This window comes from Trichosurus vulpecula, chromosome 6 (genome assembly GCF_011100635.1).
Source record: "Trichosurus vulpecula isolate mTriVul1 chromosome 6, mTriVul1.pri, whole genome shotgun sequence".
NCBI classification, from domain to species: Eukaryota; Metazoa; Chordata; class Mammalia; order Diprotodontia; family Phalangeridae; genus Trichosurus; species Trichosurus vulpecula.
Genome location: NC_050578.1, coordinates 94,058,716 through 94,065,748, shown reverse-complemented (window position 1 = coordinate 94,065,748; position 7,033 = coordinate 94,058,716).

The window sequence follows — 7,033 nt, the reverse complement described above, 5'->3', positions numbered from 1 at the left end:
ATTTAGATTTGGACACGGGAAAAGGGTAAAGTCAGAAAAAAGGATCAAAAATGAGTTCAATCACTCATGTCGAACCAGTCATGACCGCATTAAGGGTTTTTATGGCAAAGATATTGTAATAGTTTGCCATTTCCTTTTCCAGCTCATTTCCTCAGATTAGGAAATGAGGAGAACAGAGCTAAGTAACTTGCCCAGATCCACACAGCTAGTAAATGTTTGAACCCAGATTTGAACTCACAAAGATGAATCTTCCTGAATCCAATTGGCACTCTACCCACCGTACCATCCAGCTGCCCTAAAGAGTCCTTTGGGGACTCTTTTCTACCTACAGTGACTACCTGCTTCTCTACTAGGTCCTTATACAAACTTAGATTCCTGCTAGGTGGGACCTATGTAGTCATTTAAAATGGGAAAATAATGGGAAAACAAGATGTGAGAAGGTGGTTTGATAAAATTGGGGGTGGGGTTGTTCTGGAAAGAGAAGTAGCAAAAAACAAGGACAATGGGTAAAAGGTTACATTAATCCTGAAGGAAGATTCCCAGGAACAAATAACCAAAAAATTGTTAAGAAGGATGTGAAACAGGAAGAAATATCTATGAAGATGTGGGGCTAGGAATCCAAGTGACACTGACTTTTTTTAAACTTAAGGAAAAAAGCATTTCTATTTGTCAGAACACTCTCTCTCTCTCTCTCACTCTCAGTCTCTCTCTCTCAGTCTCTCTCACTCTCTCAGTCTCTCTCTCTCTCATCTCTCTGTCTCTGTCTCTCTCAGTCTCTCTCTCTCTCATCTCTCTCTGTCTCTGTCTCTCTGTCTCTCTCTATTTCCCCTCACATTTCCCCTTCAAAGAACATTTTTTTTCTGGGCCCTGAAAATGAAATCCCTGAGACTTGTACAAACAAAGAGAAGTCATGGTTGGACATTTCCTCTGAAGAAAAGATGGAAACCAAAACAAAGGTGCTTTCATCTTCTGTTTGCTCTTGGTAAACTGTGAGTGTTAGAGAAAAATCTTTGATTTGTTCATTCATCTCCTCCTATGGAGGAGCCAGACTAGCCAGTGTTTACAGAACAAAGCAGCTCATTTCTTTCCCCAGGAAATCAGATGGCTGCAACTTGGGGAGACTAATTAAAATAGCATTAGAGGAGATGAAGGAAGTGGCTTGTTAGTCACTGACAAGAAAGTCGATGCCCACTGAATCACAAAAATAAGAGATATAAAATACAATCTTGGTGACTTTTCAGTCAGAGAAAATTGGATTCTTGTTTTTTAATGTACTTTTTAATGTACTTTTCATTTCTCTGATTCTCTGATCATCTGATCATCTCATTTGTCTGGCATACTGACTGAGGGGGAAAGTGATTCCTCACAGCCACATATCTAGTGTGTGAGAGGCAGGACTTGAACCCAAGTTTAACTTATGGGGCAGCTAGGTGGCACAGTAAGTAAATCACCAGCCCTGGAGTCAGGAGGACCTGAGTTTAAATCTTGTCTCAGATACTTGACACACTTACTAGCTGTGTGACCTTGGACAAGCCACTAAACCCTAATTGCCCTGTCTTGCCCCCTCCAAAAAAAAAGAATATAGTATGGGTTATAGAGGAGTTGTTGATCTGTATTGATAGAGATGATTTCCATACTGGGAGCTGCATATAGTTAAGAAATCATGGCCCAGATCCCTTTCTGTATATCCATCTACTTATATCATTAATGTCTAGCTATTCATCTAGATAGATAGATAGACAGACAGACACAGACAGACAGACATAGAGAGATAGATAGATAGATAGATAGATAGATAGATCTCATTGGAACGTACTTTTCTATGTGTATATTCAGCACTTCACACACAATAAACACTTGATAAATACTTTTTTTATTAATTTATGCAATTTTGTATAAAAGTATACATATGTAATCCATATTTGACAGTTTTACATTATTTTTATTTCTGAAAGTATTAAACAAAATGTAATTTATTCTTATTCAAAATGTAAATTTCATAAAGAGCCAAGAAATAGAAATGTCCATCAGCTCCTTCCGATGAATAATATGCTATTTGGATTCATTATAGCTGAAATTACTCCCTGGGTACAAGAAGGACAGAAAATTAGCATAATTGGGAAAGAACAGTTTTCTAATTATGCTCATTGTGTTCTTTTCGCAAGATTACAAACCACAGAAACACAGTTTAATTTTAATCACTATGAGCAAGGCCTAGATCTAATAAAAGTTCATGTGGAGATAGATAGATAGATAGATATACACATATGTATGCATATATATTCACATGTATGTAAGATATATTTATATAAATACATATAAATAAATATATGTATACATAGAGACACACATATTGTATGTATATTAGATATGATTTACATCCACTATAACTGATGATAAACTTCACCCTTGAACATAAGTATGTGATGTTCTGAAGCCATTGCTCACAATTTACAAGACATTCAAAAATTAAACTGTCGTTGCTGAAAATAATGTGATACACACACACACACACACACACACACACTTTAGAGTCAGAAGGAACCTTAGAGCCTGAGTTGGCAAAAGGCCAGGAGTGATATTGATTAAAAGGTGTGTGACTACTTACATTGAAGTAGAGGTTTAAAAGAAATTGCACAGATTTCACTAGTAAGCATATATCCCAACATGGTCAATCACAAAAAAAGGAGGTATCAAAAATATTCTAACAGCTCTTTTTGTAGTAGTGAAGAAATGGAAACAAAGTTGTTGTTGAATCGTTTTTCAATTGTTTCCAACTTTTTGTGAGCCCATTGGGGTTTTCATGGCAAAGATAGTGGAGTAGTTTGCCATTCCTTTTCCAGCTCATTTTACACATGAGGAATTAAGGCAAACAGGATTAAATGACATAACCAGGGTGAAACCTCTTCTAAGGGTCTAGGCCCAGATTCAAACTCATGAAGATGAGTCTTTCTGACACTAGGCTGTCCTACTTTGGAAATGAAGTAGAAATCCTGTATTGCAACCCAATATTGCAAATGGCTAATATTGTGATACATGAAATGCAATAAAATGTCACTATATTATTAAAAATATTGAATATGATAAATGCAGAGAAGCATGGGAAGACAAATGAATTGATGCAAGGTTAAACAAGCAAAGCTAGAAAAGAACAGTACACACAATGGGTACACCAACGTAAATAGAAAGAACAACAAACAATTAAAACTGAACAAGCAAGCATGGTTCCAAAAAGTCATATGAGAGGGTATTGTTCCCCCCTACTGATGTGTATAAGCGGGAGCCTATGTGTATGTGACACTGTATGTAATGTCAGATTTATTTGATAAGTAGTTTATTTTCTATTTTTTATTATTTATTATAAAGTGTATGTCTCTGTGAGGGGACAGAGATAGATAAATTAGGAAATGTAAGTGATGTAAAAATAAAGTATATCAATAAAATCAATTTTTAAAATGAAACTATAGTAAAGTATAATTATTTAAAATGAAAATTTACATTACAAATATTCTTTGATGTAAGCTCAATGTAAAGAAATTGTAACTAACACCAAAAAAATTAAACCAAAAAAGCTAATTTATTTCACACAAAGTAGATACTCAAATTTATGGACTTTTTTCAGACTACAGTTAATTGTATATCAGTAACATTTATTTAGCAATATGATTCTGAAGAAGAGAAGAAGAAAGTTCTAATAGAGAAGATGGTGTCAAAAGATACCTAATTATGGGAGAACATTGTATGGGGAATTGTGAGTAATAGATGAAATTGGAGAAAAATGTAAAGCAAGGCAGCAAAAGATCAAGGTGAAAAGCCAAGTGGGAAATATCATTTCCAGCAGTCATAGACCCCTTTTTAATTTAGGAAATTGTATTTTGTTTTTCCAATTATATGTAAAGGTAATTTTCATCTTCAGTTTTAATGATTTTAGTTGCAAATCTTTTCTCCTACCCTCCTGTTCCCCCTTCCCCAAGACAGCAAGCTATCTGATACAGTTTATAAATGTGCAATCATGTTAAACATATTTCCACATTAGTCAAATCGTGAAAGAAAAAACAGAACAAAAAGGAAAAGCCACAAAAAACAGAGAACAAAACCCTCCCCTAAAAAAAGGTGAAAATAGTATGCTTCAATCTAAAGTCAGATTCCATAGTTCTTCCTCTGGATGTGGATATCATTTTCCATCATAAGTCTTTTGGAAATTTCTTGGATCATTATATTGCTAAGAAGAACAAAGTTAACCATACTTGATGTTGCAACAATTCAGCTAGCAGCTGCTGTGGGGGTGAAAGATCCACACAAGCCCAACAACAAGAATGCTCCCAGCACAGGTTCTTTTGATCTGCTTTATTAAGGAAAGTAGTGTTAAGGGGGTTAACAATCTTATTTCAAAACAACATACAAATATCATTCACTTAGTTCAGGGGAAAAAGCAAGCACCTTGAACTTCAGAGCAAATACTAACAAATTACCAACATCAACAGACAGACCTTGTCTGATTCAAATTTCAATGCATAGTTACCAGGATTTAACAAAGTCCCAACATCCAGGTTTAAAAGCTGGAGGGCTCTTAACTATAGCTGCCCTGAGTCTGCACATCAGCACTCCACTAAGAGTGAGAGCCCCCACAAATAGCTCTTTTCTAGCTTTTTATACCCTCTTTTGTCATCATCAAACGTCACCTGAGTGACCAGAACTTAGACTCCTACTATTGGCTCTGGTCTTAGCAACTCCCCTTAGGACCCTGAGGGCTTCACGCCCACATAGGCTTAAGCACCTAGTAGATAGGGGTTTGGGCCTGGGACTTTGCACCTAGTAAGGCTGAATCAAAGACACTTAATCATTTTAAAACAGTAAGAAAGTCCCAACTTAATTGATATCACAGTTGATCTTCACACAATGTTGTTGTTCCTCTGTACAACATTCTCCTGGTTCTGCTCACTTCACTCAGCATCAGTTCATGTAAGTCTTTCCAGGTTTTTCTGAAATCTTTCTGCTCTTCTTTTCTTATGGCACAATAGTATTCCATTATATTCATATACCACAACTTGTTCAGTCATTCCCCATTTGATGGGCATCCCCTCAATTTCCAATTCTTCACAATCACAAAAAGAGCTGCTATAAATGTTTTGTACATGGGGGTCCTTTTCCCTTTTTGATGATCTCTTTGGGATACAGACTTAGAAATGAGCATAGAATAGAAAATAGAATAGACAATAGAAAAAGAGCATTCCTGCATCAAAGAGTATGCACAGTTTGATTACCTGTGAGCATAGTTCCAAATTGCTCTCCAAAATGGTTGGATCCATTCACAACTCTACAAATCCAACATCTATCGTTTTCCTTTTTTGTCATATTAGCCAATATAATAGGTGTGAGGTGGTACCTCAGAGTTGTTTTAATTTGGATTTCCCTAATCAATACTTATTTGGAGCATTTTAAATGACTAGACATAGCTTTAATTTCTTCATCTTAAAACTTCCTTTTCATATCCTTTGACCATTTGTCAATTGGGGAATCACTTGGGTTCTTATAAATTTGACTCAGTTCTCTATGTTTGAGAAATGAGACCTTAATCAGAAATACTTGCTGTAGAGATTGTTTCCCATCTTTCTGTTTTCCTTCTAATCTTGGGTGCATTGATTTCATTTGTCCAAAACTTTTTAATTTAACGTAATCAAAATGTTCTATTGTGCATTTCATAATGCTCTTTGTATTTTATTTAGTTGCAAAGTTTCCCTTATCCATAGATCTGATAGGTAAACTATTTCTTGCTTTCCTAATTTGCTCATATTTTCACCCTGTATGTCTAAATCATGTATGCATTTTGATCTTGTTGCAGTATATAGTATGAGATGTTGATCTATGCATAGTTTCTGACAATCTTTTCCAGTTCTTTTCAGCAGTTTTTGTCAAATAGTGAGTTCTTATCCCAGAAGCTGAAGTCTTTAGGTTTATCAAACAATAGATTACTATAGTAATTGAGTACTATGTCTTGTATACCTAATCTATTCTATTGATCCACCACTCTATTTCTTAGCAAGTACCAAATAGTTTTGATAATTGCTACTTTATAAGAAAGTTTTCGATCTGGTATGGCTACACCACCCTCCTTTGCACTTTTTAAAAATTAATTCTCTTGATAATCTTGACCTTTTGTTCTTCCAGATGAATTTTGTTATTTTTGCTAGTTCTATAAAATATTTTTGGTAATTTGGTTGATATGGCACTGAATAATTAAATTAATTTAGGTGGAATTCTCATTTTTATTATATTAACTTGACCTATTCATGAGCAATTGATATTTTTCCAATTATTTGGATCTGACTTTATTTGTGTGAAAACTGTTTTGTAATTGTGTTCATATAGTTCCAGTTTTGTTTTGGCTTAACGACTCCCAAACATTTTATATTGTCTACTGTTTTTTAATTGGAATTCTCTTTATGCCTCTTGCTTCTGGGCTTTTGTTGATAATATATAGAAATGTTTATTTGGGTTTATTTTAGATTCTGTAAATTTGCTAAAGTTGTTAATAATTTTGAATAGTTTTATACTTGATTTTCTAGGATTTGCTAAGTATACCATTATATCATCTGCAAATAGTGATAGTTTTGTTTCCTCATTGCCTATTCTGATCGCTTAAATTTCTTTTCCTTCTCTTATTGCTAAAGCTATTATTTCTAGTACAATATGAAATAATAGTGGTGATAATGGACATCATATTTCACCCCTGATCTTAATGAGAAGGCTTCTAGCTTACCCCCATTATAGAAAATGCTTGCTGAGGGTTTTAGATAAATACTAATTATCATTTTAAGGAAAACTCCATTTATTCCTATGCTCTCTAGTGTTTTAATAGGAATTGGTGATGTATTTTGTCAAAAGCTTTTCCTGCATCTATTTAGATAATCATATGATTTCTTTTAGTTTGTTATTGATATGGTCAGTTATGCTGATAGTTTTCCTAATATTGAACCAACCCTGCATTCCTCATATAAATTCCATCTGTTCACGATGTATAATCTTGTTGATA